The 20,488-nt window shown below is 43.0% G+C and overlaps 1 protein-coding gene, 1 non-coding gene and 3 pseudogenes across 2 annotated transcripts in view; 4 read left to right on the forward strand and 1 right to left on the reverse strand.

The window, feature by feature from the left end:
• LOC125721948 (tripartite motif-containing protein 29-like) overlaps positions 1-20,488 on the reverse strand; it is a 234,386-nt gene that overhangs the window by 75,461 nt on the left and 138,437 nt on the right. The gene's annotated exons all lie outside the window — the stretch shown is intronic.
• On the forward strand, positions 623-733 carry LOC125722045 (U2 spliceosomal RNA; annotated as a pseudogene).
• On the forward strand, positions 2,338-2,541 carry LOC125722041 (U2 spliceosomal RNA; annotated as a pseudogene).
• Positions 2,951-3,064, forward strand: LOC125722046 (U5 spliceosomal RNA). The gene has a single exon (XR_007386078.1). It is a non-coding gene; the product is annotated as a U5 spliceosomal RNA (small nuclear RNA).
• On the forward strand, positions 3,262-3,394 carry LOC125722044 (U2 spliceosomal RNA; annotated as a pseudogene).

The raw sequence follows: 20,488 nt of genomic DNA on the forward strand, positions 1-20,488 counted from the left end.
GTTTTAGGTAAGTGTGCTTTGTTTTTTGTGCGTGTATGGTGTTTGAAATATTCTTTTTAATTAACTGCATGTACTGAAATTGTGCACGGCTGTGGTTGGTCACTTTTAGCACTTTTACGTATTAACATGAACTGTATTTATTAACATTTTATTCTATATGCTGTGCCATGTATGTGAACCAGTTTCTTAGCCCGAAGTCATTGATTTTAGGTGTCTTAGGATTGTGTATAACCCTGTTTTAACCCGACCCTTTTGCCGAGGCCTGAGGTCTTCGGGTCTGTTCCTTTTTTAAGGTTTTAATTGATTTTAATGGCTTGCATTTGAGGTGACATTTTAATTATATTAATGGCCATATGATTGTAATCAGATTTTAAAGTGTGTATATGTATCACTTGTTTTTACTGTTACGTTTTGCTTATCTTATAGTGAATGGTTCTGTGATATGTTATTTAATATTGTTTTAAATGTTTGCTAACTAATCATTGATGTTATTGGCACTGATATGCATTACATGGGTAAAATCTCTACCATCATGATTAATCCTAAATTGTGATTAGTGTTTTAGCAGGAAAAGGTTGTTTTAAGCTCATTGTTGACAGTGTCTATTTTAAAAGGTGGTTCTCGGCCTTCTCTGCCTTTTGGCTAAGATCAAGTGTAGTATCTGTTCTTATCAGTGCTTTTTGGAGGAGTTTTGCTGCTAGGTTTTTTTAGAGGAGACAACAGTGAACCTAATGCGTGACCAGCAGGCGGCTTGACCGCCGTTCCCGCAGGGTTAGCTTGGGGTTTTGTTTCTAGCTGTTTTATTAGTTTAGACACCCAGCCTGGACACGTCGACTCCCTGCCCGGCTCCTGAGGACCTTTTTGCCTACCAGCATCAGGATGTCCGGGAGCCCAGACAGGACCCTCATAGTCATCCGGTACTCAGCAGCCTTCAAGTGGACTCTCCAGGAGGAGCCGGAGAGTTTCCCTGAGAGACTGACGTTCATTCAGGAGGTTCTCTTCGGTCTCCTGGGTATGACCATGGAGGAGATCATCTGCATGCAGCGCAACAAGGCCTCAGCTTTCTTCTACGTCACTTGCTCTAAGGAGGAGGACTATAAGAAGATGTTGGCTGCATGCATCCGCTTGGTGGAAGAGCTTCGCCGAATGCACTACGACGTGGAGCCACTGTGGAAGCTGGACCGGAGAGTCATCACCGTCCACGTACTGGACCCCTTTGTGCCAGCTGAAGCGGTGGCTGCCTTCCTGGGCAGGTTTGTCGACGTGGTCCCTGGGCACAGGGACGTGAGAGATCTGCTGGGTGTCTGGACTGGGCGCAGGCAGTTTCGGGTGTGCTTGCGCACCGACCCTAGCTCCCCTGACGGCTATAGTCACCCACCAGCTTATTTTCATATAGGTCGTTGCAAGGGCTACCTTTTTTACTCTGGGCAACCCTCCTCCTGCTGCTTGTGCCACGGCCTTGGCCACACCGGGGACTCCTGTACCACCATGAAGTGCTGGAGATGCCTGGACGTCGGTCACCTGGCGAAGGACTGTAAGGGCCCCCTCCGGTGTAACCTGTGCAGAGGGGAGGACCATCTGGCGCGGAGCTGCCCTCAGCGCAAACCGTCCTGGGCCGATGCCGTTTCCCGGTGTTCGGCTGTGGACGGGGCCCGACAGCAGGCACTGCCGGGCTGCGCTGAGATGCATAGTGGAGCTGAGAGGGGAGCGGAAAATACCGAGGATCAGCCCTTCGCTGGTGTCGATGAGGAGTCCATGGCCTCCAGTGCTTCAGGGGAGTCCCCAGGTAAGGGTCTATTGGCCGTGGCTGAAAAGCGCACTACCTCTCCCTCCAGGTTTGTCCAAAGCAGGAGGAGGAAGAAGGCCTGGAGGAATGAGGACACTGCTTTAGGCCGAGAAGCGATTTCCCCACTAGAGCAAATGGACTTACAAAGTGTTTTGGTCTCCCCTCAAGAGAGACGGTTTTACGCAGTGCAGCAGGACTTTGCTAATGAACGGTCATTCTTAGCCACTGCAGAGTCGGAGGGAGACCTTGGTTTTAATGGGGATACTGATGATGATGATGTTTTACCATCGTAAAGATTTTAGGTTTTCTGCAGTATTGTTGTATTTACATCACACCTTAAAACAGTATTAATGTTGTGAAGTGTTTATATTTTTTTTAGAATTTTATGTGAATGGTGTTGTATGATTGTTTTAATAATGTTTAAGTATATTGTTGTATTATGTTTTAATGGGGGGGAAAGTGCGGCTTGATGTGGGTTAATGGTTTTAGTAGTGATGTTGGTCTGTTTGAGTTATTGTGGGATGAATGTTTTGTATTTTTCTGTTTTATGTGTTGTTTTTAAAATGGTATGCAGAAATGTTGAATAAAGATGGAAAAAAAATCCGTTCTTATCAGTTTAATATCTGATATGTCCCCCATGGAGGGTACCACATATTAAACGGATTTTTGGAGCAGGGAGCCGGAAGTGGGGCTTGCCCCGTCCACTCCACGCATCAACCCGGTATTGCAGTGTTTCTGGGAACGGTGCACCTCTACTGCCCCCTGCTGTTGAAAGACAGAGCTGATCGGTGTTCCGCTTATCAGACCGAGAGCCTGCGCCGCTTGCCAGGCGATTAGCCGGTGTCGTGAGGGACCGACTCTGTCCGTGCGCCGGTCCCGCTTCCCTCCGTTTTTCTTCTTTTTTTTTTTTAATATAAAAAGCACGGTCATGATACGCTCTCTGAGGGGTGGGCAGCTGTGCTGAGGTAAGGCAGGCCGTCATCTTTGCCTTTTGAATTTTCTCTCATGTCTGTTTACATGATTGCTGATCTTTCAGATGCCAGGAGGACAGGGAGGAGTCGGGGCCCCGAGGCCGGCGGCTGCGACGCCCCCGAGAATTCAACCCCGAGCGGGGGCGTCACGGAGGCCCGGCTAGCGGACACCTGCTGAGCGACGGCTCTGCATCGACTCGGGTCTCTCTTCATCCCGTATAAATCTTTCGCCTTTTACTAAAGATTTCCGTGGAGAGGGATAGCGATGAGTTCACTGTATTTTTGGAGGCTCTGTGCAAGCAGAGCTGCACCGCTGCTGTATCAAAGTAAGACTGTGCCCGGCTTAGCGGCCGGCTCTATCTGCCCAGTGGCGTGTTTCTGGTCCTCTGGGATCGTGCGTGGTCTCGCCGGGCGCCACCTCCCAGAGAGGCTGGCGAGGACCCAGCCGCGCCGGCTCCGTCGGCGTCCCACATGCCGGAGCCCGGCGGGGCGCAGTCTGCCAGCATCGCTTCTCGGCCTTTTGGCTAAGATCAAGTGTAGTATCTGTTCTTATCAGAGATTGTGCACGGCTGTGGTTGGTCGCTTTTAGCACCTTTATGTATTAACATTAACTGTATTTATTAACATTTTATTCTATATGCTGTGCCATGTCTGTGACTAACCAGTTTTTTAGCCCGAAGTCATTGATTTTAGGTGTCTTAGGATTGTGTATAACCCTGTTTTAACCCGACCCTTGTGCCGAGGCCTGAGGTCTTCGGGTCTGTTCCTTTTTTAAGGTTTTAATATTTTAATGGCTTGCATTTGAGGTGACATTTTAATTATGTTAATGGCCATATGATTGTAATCAGATTTTAAAGTGTGTATATGTATTACTTGTTTTTATTATGTTTTGCTTATCCTATAGGGAATGGTTCTGTGATATATTTGTTTAATATTGTTTTAAAGGTTTTTTTATTGTGTGAATTTAAAATGTACAGAACTGTTTAATAAAGCATGGGAAAAAAAATCTGTTATCAGTTTAATATCAGTTTAATGGTTGTGGTTTTCAGATCACAGCTCCCCCTCAAAGCCCACCAATCAGTGACCATCTTGATGAAAGACATGAAATCAGGACAGCCCACTTTTTTCTCAGCCTGTAACGTCTCTCCTTTATGCCCTGTTGCTGTACCACAGTTCCTCCTGTCATCGGAAGCAGCACCAGCACCTGCCTGCCATCACCTGCCCACTTTGAGACTCAAATCTTAAAATACAGACAGTGTGAATTGGGACCTTGCCGTTTTGCTCATATCACTTCCTGTTCCGGCACTTGGAGGATGGGCTTCCCCTGTGAGTCTGGTTCCTCCCAAGGTTTCTTCCTCCTAGGGAGTTTTTCCTTGCCACTGGCTTGTTCTCTCGGGGCTTTGGGCAGGGATGAGGTAAAGTGCTTTGAGACAATATAATGTGAAAATGCGCGACAGAAGTAATATTGAATTGAATTGAATTGAAATGAATCACACCAGCTTGTCTCAGCTGACAGCAGCTCTTACTTATCTGATAAGGGGTAAGGGGAGAAAGATATCACATACCTTCTGGTCAACGTCAAAAGAGATTTGCATATAAAATAATGTACTGGAAACTGGTATAACACTCACTAAATGAGACCTATTATGCTTTTCCCTTTCTATTCATGGGTTATATGGCTTCAGGTGCATGTAAACGATTGCAAAGGCTTAAGACACAAAGTACATAGCAAAGGGAGTAACTCTCACCACAGAAACCACTCTTCTCTCATCTGCCTAAAACACCTCATTGGAATTCCAGCCCTTACTTTTACAACATGATGAGGTCTCTTCATAACACAGTCCTTATTGGCTGTCTACCTGCAAGGATCCGTCTGCGGACTGCAAGACAGGGGAATGAAGGGTAAGCTGACCAATCAAACCACACTGGACTCATTGGGGGTGGGATTAGACAGAGGGTGAATAGAGATGTGCATTAATGAGAAATGATATGTGATTTTGGAACACTGAAGCATGCAAACTCTATTCTACTAGAGCCTAAAAATAAAATTTTAAACTGAAAGTGAGCATAATAATGCCCCTTTAAGCCACAGTAGGTTCCTGTCCATGGTGCTGAAAACCCAGATTGGCAAATTTTACACAAAATTCCTTTATCTAATTTAACTATAACCCTCTTATTTTGTTGGCAGTGATGCTGTGTGACGTCTACAGAGGTTGGTATTGAAAGGATTACAGTGGGTAATGGGTGATTTAGATGAACCTAGATGAAATTTGACATCCAAAAGGGTTTGGACACTCAATTCAACTTTGGACAACAAATCTTCCCAGAAGTTTCTCTCTGTCTCTCTTGCCAGTTATTTTCTGTTTCACCTGAATCAAGGAGGAATCAAATGCGCAAGCACAACTGTAGGATATATAAGATGCAAATCCATTAAAAAGCTTTTTGTTTAAACATTATAAAACAGATTTACATACATTAATTAAGTAGTTTGAAACTTCATTTAGAAAAAGGAGGCAATGACCAGCCCAACCAGTAGTTCCATCTCTGATTTTTCAGAATCTCTTGTCCCTTGGATAACTCTTGAAGTCATGATTTAACTAATTTTTAGCTCTGTCTTCAACTTCATCAGTTAGATGATCATTGTGGAGGGAAATGCAGTGAAGCCATGAAACATGCTGTCAGGGTTGGTCGCGATCGCTGGGTGAAGCGGGCGGCCGTTCGGGCAGGCGAGCAGGCAAGAAGCAGGCAGGCAAGCGGAAGACGGGGAAACGGGGATTTATTGGATGAACTAGGTGCGGGAAACATCAGACGCCAACTAACATCAATGACAGACAATGAACTCAGGCCAGACATGGACTGAAATAGACAGGACTGATCAAAATAACTAGACACAGCTGGGCACGATCAGGGAAGCACACGAGGATCGTACGAGCTGGGCGTGACACATGCTAGATTTAAACTTTTCAGGTGTTTCACTGAGACCCATTGCCAAAGGTGCATAAAATCAAGAACCTAGCCATGCAGAGAGGTTTACAAACATTTGTGAAAATATGGGTTGTTCAGAAGACCTCAGTGAATTCAAGCATGGTACTATCATGGAATGCCACCTTTGCAATTAGGCAGTTTTTGAAATTCCTTTCCTGCTATATATCCCATAGTGAACTGTCAGTGGTATTATTGCAAAGTGAATGTCTTTAGGAATTAGAAAAACTGTGCTAAAAAGTGGCAGGCCACATAATGTAACAGAGTGCTAAGGTGCAAAGTTGCTAATGCTTTGTTGACTCAATAACTGCAGAGTTCCAAACTTTCTCTGGCATTAACTCCAGCACAAAAACTGCGAGTCAGGACCTTCATGGAATGGGCTTCTCTGGCTGAGCAGCTGCATCCAAAGAATCCAAAACATCACCAAACGCAGTGCCAAGTGTCGGATGGAGTGGTGTAAAGCACGCCACCACTGGACTCTGGAATAGTAGAAACATGACCTGTGAAGTGATGTATCATGCTTCTCTGTCAGGCAGTCTGACGGATGAGTCTGGATTGTCAGATGTCAGGAGAAGATGACCTGTCTGACTGCATTGTGCCAATTAACTGTAATATTTGGTGAAGGAGGGATAATGGTATGGGGCTGCATTTCAGGGACTGGGTTAGGCCCCTTAGTACCAGTTAAGGGAACTCTTAATGCCATTTGATGACATGATAAATGTCATCTGTCTGGTCTGATGGATGAGTCTGGATGATAAAATGACATTTTAGACAATTCTATGCTTCCAATTTTGGCATTAATATATCCTATAACTTAGTATAGATGGTAATGTCTGAGTTACTGCTGCCCAGAATGTATGAGCTGGTTGGTAAGTCCACATAGCATGAAAGGAGTCATGGATACTAGTATGGGAGCACTGGGAACATGTCTGCATCAGCAAGGCCCACATTGGATATTTCATACTGAGTTATATGTGCTCTATAAATAACGCTATACTGAATTAATTGAAGGTTTGTAATTCAATTTCGCCATCTTTGTAGGGCACACAGGAGAATCGTACGAGCAGTGTCCTCCTTTGGGATAGCGGCATGCTGCAACAACACGAGACCACGAGAACCACGGCAGTATTGAACATGGCGGCACGCAACTGACTACAAAAAGGTTATCAATTGTATTCTTTCCATGCCAGCTTATCTCTAGACAGCCTTAAAGGTAATCAAAATACATTTCAGTTGTATCCGTAAAAACTTTAGCACGCTGGAGCACAGTGAAATTCTGAACAGTTTATAAATTTTTATGGACGAGTGCTTCGAGAGAATTGCTATGGGGAAATCAGACAACACTCTGACTTCCTCCACCTGTAAAAACAACTCGTCCTCCAAGAGAAGCCGCCCCGAGGAATCCGCCGAAAGCGGCTTCTCCTAATACCAACGACGTGACGGACATTTTGGAGTCTATAGATAAACAACTATCCAGCTTAGATGCGCGTCTGTCCCTAATGGAAATTCTCCATAAAGAGTTCCAGGCTTTGCATGAGTCAGTGGAGTACAGCCAACAGCAGGTGAAATCACTCGCTGCAGAGAATGCGACCCTCAGGGAATCGGTAAAATCCCTCACAGATTGACGTTTCAGAGGAAAATAAAAAAATTAAAGAAACTATCATTGACCTCCAGGCCTGCAGCATGAGAGACAATTTAGTAATTTCAGGCATTATTACGAAAGCAGAGTTTAGCACTTTGAAATTGTTAAAATATAAAGTGCATTACAAATAAAATTTATTATTATTATTATTATTATTATTATTACGGTGAAAGAGTTCATCCAAATTCAGCTAAAACTCCCGGAGGACACAGTAAAAACCATCAGCTTCCATCGAGTTCACTGCTTAGGAGGGAAGAGACCCGACGGACGCAGACCCAGACCAATAGTGGCCAAATTCTAGCACTTTAAACAAAAAGAACTGGTTAAAAGCCGCGGCCGGGAACTAAAAGGAACGAACCTTAGTATCAACGACCAGTTTCCCAAGGATATCCTGGAAAGAAGGAAGATCCTGTTCCCTATACGGAAAACATTCATCGACGGAGGCTCCCTTGCTGTCATTGTGGTCGACAAACTGTAAGTCAGCGGACGGCTCTGTTGCCACCAGAATTCCACCCCTTGGCTGTTCTGAATCTGCAACAGGTGATCTGTATCCACACTAACAATCTTGATGTAATAATTCATAGATTATCTAAGAGATCTAGATATAATAATAGTTGCCGGTCTAATAAGCTTAAGGCATTGTCATCGTCTCTCTTCTTTTATTATTATTATGATTATTATTATTATTATTATTATCCTTTTCTTCTCTCTTTCTTTTTGTCCCTTGTTTTTCCCCTGTTGATTGCTGTTGTCACTTTGCGATGTTGCTTTTGGTTTTAGTTCACTTAAGGCTCCTCCCACGTTTTCTCACTACTTTTTCTCTGCATCACATTTCTGTTACATTCCCATTTTCTCCATGTTGCCATATGCTCAATGCACAGCATAAATAATGACACAAAGTGTACACAACGCCAAGCAAAGTGTACACAAGCATACACACGTGGTGCTGGCAGTGCCCTGGGGTGTGGTCGCCGGGGGCCCCGGGTCCGCTCCTTCCCGCACGGCGGTGGGGGGCTGGGGTGCCTACTGAGCCAGCTGGTTAGCTGGCTCTCTTTTGCCTGGGGGTGAGCAATCTGCCCCCTGGCCTTATGAATCCCAGCCCCTCTCCCCCCTCATTCACAATATGCCACGCACACATGTAGGGCCTCGGGGGGGGGGGGGGGGGGGGTGTATGCCGTGCATACTACGGTGGGGAGGGCCATTTACGTGGCCTTACTCACTGTGCTGTGCGGCCTTCTGCCTCCCCCTGTTTTAATTGCACTTTAGTCATCACATGCCAGTATACACACAGGGCCTTGAGGGCCGGGGGCACTACTCAGAGGCTGGTGGTATCACTCGCCTCTGTGCTGCTGCCGCCCCCCAATTTTACTCAGACTATATACATTCAGGGTCTTGATGGGGGAGTGATGTGGAGGAGGGCTGTTCACAAGCAGCGCCCGTCAATTTTAAATTCATCTTAGTTTCTCAACAGTCATACTCACCCCTACACTACATACAGTCTCATACATCTCCACACGCATCCAACCCTCTGAGAGAGTGGGCACGCACGCTAGCCTGCATCTCACCTACACAATTGAGCACACATGTACATATACTTGCACGCACCCATCCAAGCACACACTAAGATTTTATATGCTTGTATAGTTGTGTTACTTTCTGCACGCTATAATTTTGTTTATTCCTTTCTGAATATATCCACTCCTTTTTTCTTTTTCCTGTCTTTTTTTCTCCTTTTCCTTCTTTTTCCCCCCTCCTAATATGTCATGTAATGTTTTTACATGTGTTAAAACTGAAATAAATAAATAAAATTAAAGTAAAAAGAAATAGATCAACATGAGGGGCCTATACAGAGTTTACAGAGCCCCTCATGGTAAAGCAAACATGTTTGGCACAGCAGTGCATTCAGACCATGATTCTGCTAAAGCTGCCAGACAGGACAAGGGGAAAAAAGAGAACATTTCTAGAGCCTCTTGATATGGGAAGTCGGAAACGTCAGGCCTATTTATTGAGATTACAAGATGGTCTCCTGGCAGCCTATTGCGGATGTTTGGCTCGAGCTGAAAATATATTAACTGTTAGGCTTTAAAAACGATTGCTGATAGCATAAAATGGTGATAGTTTAAAGCAGAAAATTCCATTGTGAAACGTCTTTATCACCCTGGGAGCGTTTAAAAAACGCAGATATTTTTCTCTGCTTTTCAGGTGGCTGACGCTACATATTTTCTGACGCGCGCTCTCTGTCCGCTGGTGGGAGTGTGCTCACCTGTGTGTGCGCGCAAGTGTCTGTGAGCGCGCATCGGGACGGAACTCCGCCATGCGCGAAAGTGTAGAGCAGGGGTGTCCACACTTTTTCAGCTTGCGAGCTACTTATGAATGACCAAGTCAAAATGATCTACTATAAAAATGCAAAACATATTGTTATTTATAGATTTATAGATATTCGTTATTATTTATTGTTGTTATTATTGTTATTATTTAATATTGTTTATCATTATTATTAATTTCCCTTTGGCATAAATGAAGCATTTTTTAATTGAACTGGGATTTTAGTTCCTTCACCTTTCTCTTTCTAGCTCGCTTTTCGGAGGGAAGTTAATGCCGTAGTTTTTATGAGCAGTCCGAAAATGCCGCTGCACATTTCCCTTCTTTGGAATAGCAATGGTAGACTGACAGATGAAACAAACGCACTTCGAAGATGACCTTGTGGGGAAAAATACTCCTCCTTTCATTCCGTATGGAAGTGGTAGGTTATTGGCTTCGTACTTGGTCCTGCTCCCTCATTCAGTTTTATACCCTCTCTTAAGTTTAGTAGAAATAAATTGGAGGCGACTCGGTTGCTTACTGGAGTTTTGCAGCAGCTGGCGCGGTTGATCGCGTCATCCTTCCTCTATTTTTTATGTCATGCGATCTACTCACTCTTTGCGATCGACCAGTAGATCGCGATCGATGTATTGGGCACCTCTGGTATAGAGACAAAAATGACGAGCTGTTGTGCAAATAAGATAAATAACAAAAGGCTATTTAATCTGTTAATTAAAAGGACAATGTATAGAGCTCTTCTATAGTAAAAGTAACCTTACAGTAAATGACTTCTGCTGTGATCTGACGCTATATAGAAAATGTAATTAAATAAGATGAACTTGACCTTCTGCGGGGGGGGGGGCACCCTAATATAATGATAGGGGAAACACTGCTGTCTGTCTGCCATAAAATAAATAAAAGGGGGAATTGGAATTGCATATGACTATGGAGAGAATGGTTGGCTATAGTGAAAAAGGTGTGGAAATTTTTACTAATTCACATAAGGGACAGCATAAAAGGTTGTTTAATTCAGCATCGGAGGAATTCATATATTTGTGTGATTATGATAATCACACTATTATAACTCGATTGTACATCTCTTGAATTAATTACAGTGTCATGTATAACACTACACTTTTTAATACATTGTTTGGCAGAACAGACTGCAAAACTGTAGTGCAGGGGCGATTCTAGGTTCAGAGCTTTGTGGGTGCTGAGCACCCAGAGAGCTGCCCAGCAAGGCAAGATACACTTTACTCGTCACAATGAGACTTTTTCCCTGCCTCTTTCAGTCCCCGCATCCTTAAATGTCTCCAGTTGTCCCGAGTTCTATCTGACTGTCTCCTTTGTGCATTTAAACCCCTGTTCCTCCCTGTTCTTTTCGTCTGTTGTCTTCGTCTCCGTCATCAGTCATCATTTTACCATCTCTGTGCAAGTCTGCAAATTTCTTTATTAAATCCTAAGAGTTTCTCTGTGCCTGGGTCCTTGTCAAAAACATGACATGACTGTTTTGTACATTTTAACAATTTAATTCCAACATTTGTGTAAGAAAAGCAAAACACTTTTTGGAAAAATCTTTAACAAGACCATCAAATTTGATAAAGTTTTTTTTTTTTTTTTAAATGCTGCAAAAGACCACAACTGCAAAAGAAGAATGGATTGGAATAAAAAAATACATATCCTAACCTTAATTACTGGAGGAGAGTAATGAATGATGCTAATAGTGAGTAAAAAGTAAACGGAGTGCATTTTTTGGACAGGGATTCACTCTTAATGTGTATGTATAATATAATACAGATACATAAAGAATACCCTCAAAAAATAGAACAGTGTGAAATACACAAATGTACAAAATATTAATAAAAAAATTATAAAGATGGAGGCAACTTTGCCTATGGTACAATGTATGCAATGTATGAAAAGATCTTTACTGCAGATACTACTATGACTCTGCAGATTTGTTTTTTTATTTTAACCTATGTCGCCTCACCTTGTGGTTGGGAAATCTGTCTATCACTTTTTGGTGGTCAACTCTCTCAAGCATCTCCTTCTCAACTGACATCACAGCCAGGTGCTGGAGTCTGCTTTGACCCATGGTCCTTCTCAGCCTTCTCAGGTATGGAGCCGACGCAAGACACTGAAAGATCTCTCACAGCTACAGCTGCTAACTGGGATTGTTAGGGCAACCTGAATAACAGTTTTCAGTGTGGGGAAGATCTTCTTATCCAGAAGTTTGTATAATGTTAACATATCTGGAATGGCACCAGCCTCACTCTGGAGCTTCAAAAAGTTTTTGGCAACTGCAACTTCCTCTAACTGAAGTTCAATATGCTAATGCAGTGCCAGGGCTGACAAATGAGGCTCAGACAAGAATTGGTTTGAGGTTGGACTACACGCCTGAATCCCATTAAGCAATTCCTGACAAACACCAGAAAAACGCTTCTCAAGTTCAGAGATCATTCTGTCCAGACAAGGAAACAACAATTTCCTTTTAAGCTCTTCTGACACAGAAGAGCCACAGACTTCACTGCCTGCCCCACAGGTTGACTCAACAGCAAATCCATCCATTTTCTTTCGTTTCTGCCTCTGTCCAGAAGACTGCTCCAAAACAGCTACCTGGTTTGCCTCACACAAAGCCTTTGTCCTTGCATGAATATCAGTAGCAGTGGCATCACTGCGCTTCTGCTTCAGAGTCTCAACCACCGCATCTTTGTATGTCTGTGCCTGGGCAATATCTATGGTCTCCTTTTGTAGGTATCTGTGTAAACATGCGGTTACAGACAGTAGATCCTTGAAAACAATCAGCAAATACACTGAGGAGAATTTACTGAGTTTTGCCTTTAATCCCACCGCAATAGGTGTGTTGATAGTGGAGAGGCACTCAATTATGGCATGGAAGTTGTTAAGCACAGCCGTTACTGAACGAACCTGGCATGCCCAGCGTGTGTTTGACAGTTGCACAAGTTCACTTTGCTCCAATCCTAATTTCTTCTGAGTGTCCATGAACTTATGATGGTTTACAAGAGACACACTAAAGAAGGAATGGAGACTTTCAAGCACGTTAAAGAACTCTACAGTTTCAGAAACAGCTCTGCATGTGTGACATAGGATGAGATTTAACTCATGTGCATAGCAATGAACATATATGGCCTCAGGGTGCTTCTTTTGAAAATGGGGTTGCACCCCCCCAACTGTTCCGCTCATGACAGCTGCTCCATTATAGGTCTGTGCCACACATTTCAACTGCTCAATTCCCTTTTCTTGCAGCTGATTCTCAATAGCAGCATTTATTGAGGCAGCATCAAACTTTGGCATCTCTGTCAGGGCTAGGAAGCTCTCTTTAACTTCCACAGACACATACCTCACACAGAGGGCCAACTGTTCTGTCTTTCCATCTCTGGCCTCATCAGCCATAATGGCATACATCTGTGATTCCGTCATCTCATGAACAATAGCTGCAGTTACCTCTTGTGAACAACATTCAATCATCTCATTCTGACTACTACAAGAGATGTATGTTGTGTTTGATGGGGGTGTGTACCTCTGCAAGAATCGATCAAACTTTTCCAAAAGTTTTATACACTCACGGAAATTCCCTTTATTGTCACTCTCTTCTGTTTCTTCATGACCTCTAAATGATATTCCTTGCTTCCCCAAAAAGCAGGTCACTGCCACAATACGTTCTAGGTACTCCCTTCTTTCACTTACTTCTGCGGCACTTGCTGCCTCTATCTGTTCCACAATATTGCCTTGTGACAGACTTGCTTTGTAGCTGTTCCAACAAACTACACTGTCCTTGTGTGACTGAGTGGATTCATGTTTTTGAAACTTGCTCAGTGCCTTTTGCCAATTACTGACTCCATCGTTCACTAATGTGTCATACCTAAGACTTTTGCCAAAGACTCGACAAGCGTAGCAGAAAGCAGCATTTTTTTTGGAAGAATATTCTAACCATTTAAAGCTTTTGAACCAGTTTTCTTGGAAGGATCTTTTTTGTGTACCAAACTGAGTGAGAGGGTACTGGGACAGTTTTAACTGTTTAGGACCAGTAGTCTTATCCCCCAAATCAAGAGCCATATCTTGAACATCTTTGGATTGCTGACTGGAACTCTGCCCTGTCTGTCTCTCCTCATCTCTTTCCCTGGTTGGTTCTTTCTGCCTCTCCTCATCTTGTTCCCTGGTCTGCTTTCTCAGAGTCTCTCCCTGTTCTTCGCCTCCTTGTGTAATGAGATTAACCAAACAGTAAATCATATCGATAAATAGGAAAATGTAATGAAGGTGTCCTGTTTACATTTCAGAATGAAGTCTAATGATATAAGATCATGATTCTCAAACTGTGGTACCTGGTACGTGAGCTCCCCATTGTGGTACTTGGAGGAAAGTTATAAGCATCTTTTGAAAATAAAAATACTTCAAACATGTACAATTCAATCAAAAAAGTACAAAACTTTGAATTAAAATACCTAAAGTATACTAAATTCATATTTCGAATATACTAAGCATTGTCTTCCCTTTTCTTCTTGCTTCAATGTCAGCCTGCCTCATTCTGACTTAATGCACTTACTTTTTAGCGTAACTTTTCATTTTAGGAACAGATTGGAATTTTGTCTTGTAAGATTTATGAGTTTCATGCTTTCATAGTGGTACTTGGGAAAGCTTAACATTTTCTCAGGTGGTACACGCTGTAAAAAGTTTGAGAAACACTGATAAGGCAAGTTTATGTTCTTTTGGAAAACATTTAAAGCTGCTGTACAGAAACTATGAAATAAACTAGCTTAAAACATTCTTAGTATATATATAAACTGAGCACTCTGCTTCTCTTTACAACTCCTCACTCCACCAGGACACTGTTTGGCACTTTCTGCAAATGTGGGGGGCACGTACTGCGGCAGTCACACAGACTAGATGGTCCAAAAGGTGACCTACCTACTATTGGCTGAGGTTTTGTAGATTTGTGGCTGAACCACAGAAAAATATATCATTAATTTTATTCTGCCCAATTAATGATAATAATGTTATGTTGGAATATTGTTAAAGAGGCAAAAACTGCTTCAACACAGTTTGTTTTGCAGATTCTGTATAGCAGCTTTAATATAGAGAGAACACAACTTCCAGATTGTATGAGTAAAATTAGGATCTTTTTCTGTCAGTTTAACAGTTTCTGTTTTGCCTGTCACTGACTATTCCCTGTTTGTTTTCTTACCTGGTTCTTCCTGACCTTGTACTTTCTCCTCACTGTCTGCTCTTTCCTCTCTCCCTCTTGACAATCATACACAAATATATTGTATTCAATTAGATAAAGAAATTACATTAATATAAAAAAATACTATTAACATCACTAATAAAAAAACTCTTCTCTCAGTGTACTTTCAATCAAAAGGCAAATAACCAAACCACGTGTACATTTAATAAAATATATAACTATTTAAACACTGATCCAACATTATTCTTGATTGACAGATCATGATCTTCTACTTTTACCTGAATGCCCGTCCTTTTTTTGAAAAAACTTCCTTATATCCATTATGAACCTGGCTGTCTTTCTGTGCAAAATAGACACACACACACACACACACACACACACACACCAGAAGTTATGAAGTTAATGGGCATCCAGTCAGTTAGCTACCTTAGGTTTAATATTCGGAACATGAAAAAATAACCAGTTTCTCTCGTTCCATTTCAAAGAGGACTCGTAAAATGGTTGGCAATTTAAGTTTTTAGATTTAGGCTATATAAATTTCAATGGGAGCAACAGGACGGTCAAAATGTTGCTGATTTTCCTACAGAGTAGGGCGGATTGTAGGGTAGCAAACATCGTCAGAAAACGTGTTTTCAACACTGCAGTTTACCTGTGAAGGTAATGCTTTTCAGCTAATAAGAGACATGGTCAGACTCCTACTACCTAACTATATAAAGAAAGAGTTACTGAAGGTTAAATGCAGCTAACATGTCCTGTTTTAAGCCAAGTACTCACACCACTGCTGCAATGGGTCTCAGCCACCATTGCTCTGGCAGGAGCGCTGGAGCCAGTCAGAGTAGCGGAGAGTGAAGCTAGAACGAACCATTTTTCGGGGCTGGAGGGGGGTATCTATACTAGTTATTAAAATATTACATCTGAATGCTTTTTCATATTTTAATACTGTCTCACATAAACAGCATGAACTGTCAAAAAAAGTTAGAAATCTTTAGAAATCTTTGGGGGTGCTTTTATTGTGTGCTGAAGCACCCCCAAAAATGGGCTAAAATCGCCCCTGGGAAGGACCCTGTTAACCCTAATCCAGGCAAAGTTACAGGGTCCTCTCTGTTTCTCTTCATAGGGGTCTTTGCAGACATCCAGACATGAGCTTGTTTTGCTCAGTGAGTAACACCATGGCCCCACAATTACGGAGCTGTGAGTTCAGTTCTGACCCTGACAAAAAATCAGTATAATGTTGCAAGTTTTCTGTGTTCACTAGTTTCCATCAACAGACTGTGTGAACTGTGACTGTGTGTATACTACTCTGGGTACCTTGGGTCCTGTTGTAAGCTCCCAGCACAGCAGTTCCCTGTACTGGAGAAGCAGTAATGGAATATGAATGGGAATCTACAGTAGATGTACTGTTTACAGTGAAATGTAGTTCAGAAAAAGAGAGAATGTCAACCTTGAGAGGATCACTTACCTCAGCAGTGACATTCATGTCTCTCGTGCCTCTTCCTATCATGTCAGTAGATGGATTGGGAGAGCATGGGGGTCATGTAGTCGCTGGAATGGGGTCTGTGGCACTCCTGATATTTTTGTAAGACGGTGAAGGTCTCCTGGTGCTCCTTATTTTGCTGTGTGGCTGCTAGACATGGACGTTATCCAGTGACCAGAGATGAAGACTGGACTCCTTTGGTACTGTGCCTCTTCGGAGAATCCTTGGGTACCACTGGTTTGACTTCGTGTCAAATGAGTGGTTGCTCAGGGAGTCCCGCGTGAGTCAGGTTACCTGCATTGTGTCAGGTACAGCACTATGACCATATGGCATGATTCCCTGAGGGTGGTCCAGCTCGCAGGGTCCCTACTACCCTATTCCAGTGCAATCTCCCCAACCTGACCTGACCTGATCTGAAATTAAGGTATTGGTCCAAGCTGTAGGTTTACTGACAGACCACTGTGGGTCCTTATCAATGAAGTGTACCATTCTATCAAGACTGAGGATAATAAGTAATATAATTCAAGTGCCATAATAGTACTCTCAAACAGTGATCCTCCTTTATTGGTCTGTAACATACAATATTGCCTGCCCAAGAGCCCACTGGAGCAGGCTCTCAGGAAATATGAAAGAGCTTTGTGGGTGGAGATGTGATCTTTCCACATGATTACAAGTGAAACCATGAAAAGTCATCTTTAAAACGAAGGCTTTCGCTATTGCAAATGTCACACTATTTAAGGTCTCAGGAAGTCTAGGGGAAGCACAAATATATAGTGCATATAGCTGTGTCTCACATAAAAAGGTTGTGCATACTCTGCTCATATTGTTCAAAATGGAGTAACACTTTGCCATGAATTTTTAATTTTAGTATGAGCCCATATAGTTAAGTCTTGACTGTTTACACGTAAACACTTAAAAAAGATATAGCTGAGGTCCTGGATTCAGTCTCCTGCATTTTCTCTCTAACCCCCTCAAAGAATTTCTTGCAGGGATTAATTCAGTATGTTTTAACAACATATAAAAAGACCAGATGAGTTAGGAGCAACACTTTACTTGAGGGGGCACAAATAATGTAGTAATACATCCATCCATCCATCTATTTTCCAAACCGCTTATCCTACTGGGTCGCGGGGGGTCCGGAGCCTATCCTGGAAGCAATGTGCACAAGGCAGGGAACAACCCAGGATGAGGGGCCAGCAGGGCACACACACACACCATTCACTCTCACACACACACCTACGGGCAATTTAGCAACTCCAGTTAGCCTCAGCATGTTTTTGGACTGTGGGGGGAAACACCACGACGACATGGGGAGAACATGCAAACTCCACACACATGTGACCCAGGCGGAGACTCGAACCCGGGTCCCAGAGGTGTGAGGCAACAGTGCTAACCACTGCACCACCATGCCGCCCCAGTATGATACATATATTTAAAAAAAAAATGACACAAACAAAAACATCTGTCCAGTTCCTGAAAATCTGATTTAGAAAAATACATCCCACAATTATGATTACATTTTTTTATATACAGTATATAATGCTATATATCAGGGTTCCCCAATTCCAGTCCTGGAGAACCAGTTTGCAAGGACCTGTCAAATACGCCTACTAAACCTGGCAATTGGCTGGTGAGCTGAATAAGGTGTTTGAGTATTAAAATCTGGGTGCAGACTAGGCCTGCAGGACTGGAACTGGGGAATCATGGGGAATTGAAAGTTACCATCACCAAAAATAACTTTTATTTTAAAGTTTCATAATGAAATTAATTTGCTCATCAGGATATTCTGTTTGGCAAAGTATTCCAGTACTTGGGTTTTAAATTATCCATCGTAAATCTTTGTCACCAGATGCACAGTAATCATCCCGCTAAAGCAGAACTACGCTGTCATCGTATTAAAGGGGTGAGTCTGCACACAGAATCGGTTGCTCCAGCATCCACAGTGTCATTCTCCCAAGTTACTATACAGCAATTAACAATCACTGACAGCCGCTAGTAATTAAATGCCTAATAACCATCATGTAGTGATTGAAAGTGATTCAGTCTCAGCCATGGCAAATGTAATCTTATGCATAGCTATTTAACAACAATAGTATTCCCAGATTGAGGTGAGTACGAGTACAATCTTTTCATAGGTATTTCCTAGCATGGAGTATGGCGTAAGAGGCAAGTTTATGCATGCAGACAATTGCATATTTCAACTGATATGGGAATGCCACTTTGGGGTCAATGACATGCTGACCTCAGTAAAATTCCAGAAGATATTTTTCAGCCTGGATACTTCTCTCCCGTGTAGTAGTTCTCCGCTTAACAGCAACAAGAACTTAACATACATGATGGTACATAAATGTGATCTGCTGATTTCAGATCTGTAAGCATACATTACCTTTGTTGTATTCCCTGGCCTTCAGGCTAACTGGAGTTGCTAAATTGCCCATAGGAGTGCATGTGTGCGTGAATGGTGTGTGAGTGTGCCCTGTGATGGGCTGGCCCCCCATCCTGGGTTGTTCCCTGCCTCGTGCCCATTGATTCCGGGATAGGCTCCGAACCCCCCGCGACCCAGTAGGATAAGTGGTTTAGAAAATGGATGGATGGATGGTATTCCCTGGCCTTCAGGGAATACTTATGGTTTTAGCACTGTTCCCCTGTCGCTGCAGATACTTTGGCATGCAAGCCAATAACTCAAAAACCGTTCGACGAATCCTTTTCAATCTTTGTACAGGTATTGGTGAGGAACTAGAACTGATTTAATTTTGAAACAGTCCCAAAATGGAAGCAGCGCCACATAGTGATAATGAAAAAAGCAGCAGTTTTGATGCTTGACCCTGCTAAGACCATAATTCAATAACCGTTTGATGGATCTTTTTCAGTCTTTGCAGAGGCATTATAGGGGGCTGGAATGGAACTGGTAAAATTTTGAGACAGCTCGCCAGCAAATATGAAATATGGCTCTCAGGAAATATGAAAGAGCTTTGTGCGTGGAGATGTGATCTTTCCACATGATTTCAAGTGAAAACATCTTTAAAACGACGGCTTTCGCTATTGCAAATGTCACACTATTTAAGGTCTCAGGAAGTCTAGGGGAAGCAGAAATATATAGTGCATATAGCTGTGTCTCACATAAAAAGGTTGTGCATACTCTGCTCATATTGTTCAAAATGGAGTAACACTTTGCCATGAATTTTAAATTTTAGTATGAGCCCATATAGTTAAGTCTTAACTGTTTACACGTAAACACTTAAAAAAGATATAGCTGAGGTCCTGGATTCAGTCTCCTGCATTTTCTCTCTAACCCCCTCAAAGAATTTCTTGCAGGGATTAATTCAGTATGTTTTAACAACATATAAAAAGACCAGATGAGTTAGGAGCAACACTTTACTTGAGGGGGCACAAATAATGTCGTAGTACATCCATCCATCTATTTTCCAAACCGCTTATCCTACTGGGTCGCGGGGGGTCCGGAGCCTATCCCGGAAGCAATGTGCACAAGGCATGGAACAACCCAGGATGAGGGGCCAGCCTGTCGCAGGGCACACACACACCATTCACTCTCACACACACACCTACGGGCAATTTAGCAACTCCAGTTAGCCTCAGCATGTTTTTGGACTGTGGGGGCAAACCCCACGACGACATGGGGAGAACATGCAAACTCCACACACATGTGACCCAGGCGGAGACTCGAACCCAGGTCCCAGAGGTGTGAGGCAACAGTGCTAACCAGTGCACCTGTCAGAATTCGCTGGTTAAAGCGGGTAGTGCGCACAGGCTGACAAGCGGGCAGGAAGCAGGCAAGCAGGCGGAGTACGGGGAAAACGGGGATTTATTCGGGATCGGGACGGAGCAGACAGCACTAAGACTAACTAACATCAATGACGGACCAGAAACTAAGGCAAGTCATGGACTGAAATAGACGAGACTGGGCGAAAATAAGTGGACACAGCTGGGCAAGATCAGGGAAGCACACGTGGGTAATCAGGGGGCGTGGCACACACGAGGATCGTACGAGCCGGGCATGAGAGCACCACCATGCCGCCCCTGAAGTAGTACACTCTTATTTAATTTATTAATTAACCAGAAAGTATTAGTTATATACTGATCCCACATTCGTTCATTCTTAATCATAACA

Source organism: Brienomyrus brachyistius, unplaced genomic scaffold (assembly GCF_023856365.1).
Source record: "Brienomyrus brachyistius isolate T26 unplaced genomic scaffold, BBRACH_0.4 scaffold36, whole genome shotgun sequence".
In the NCBI taxonomy this organism is placed as follows: domain Eukaryota; kingdom Metazoa; phylum Chordata; class Actinopteri; order Osteoglossiformes; family Mormyridae; genus Brienomyrus; species Brienomyrus brachyistius.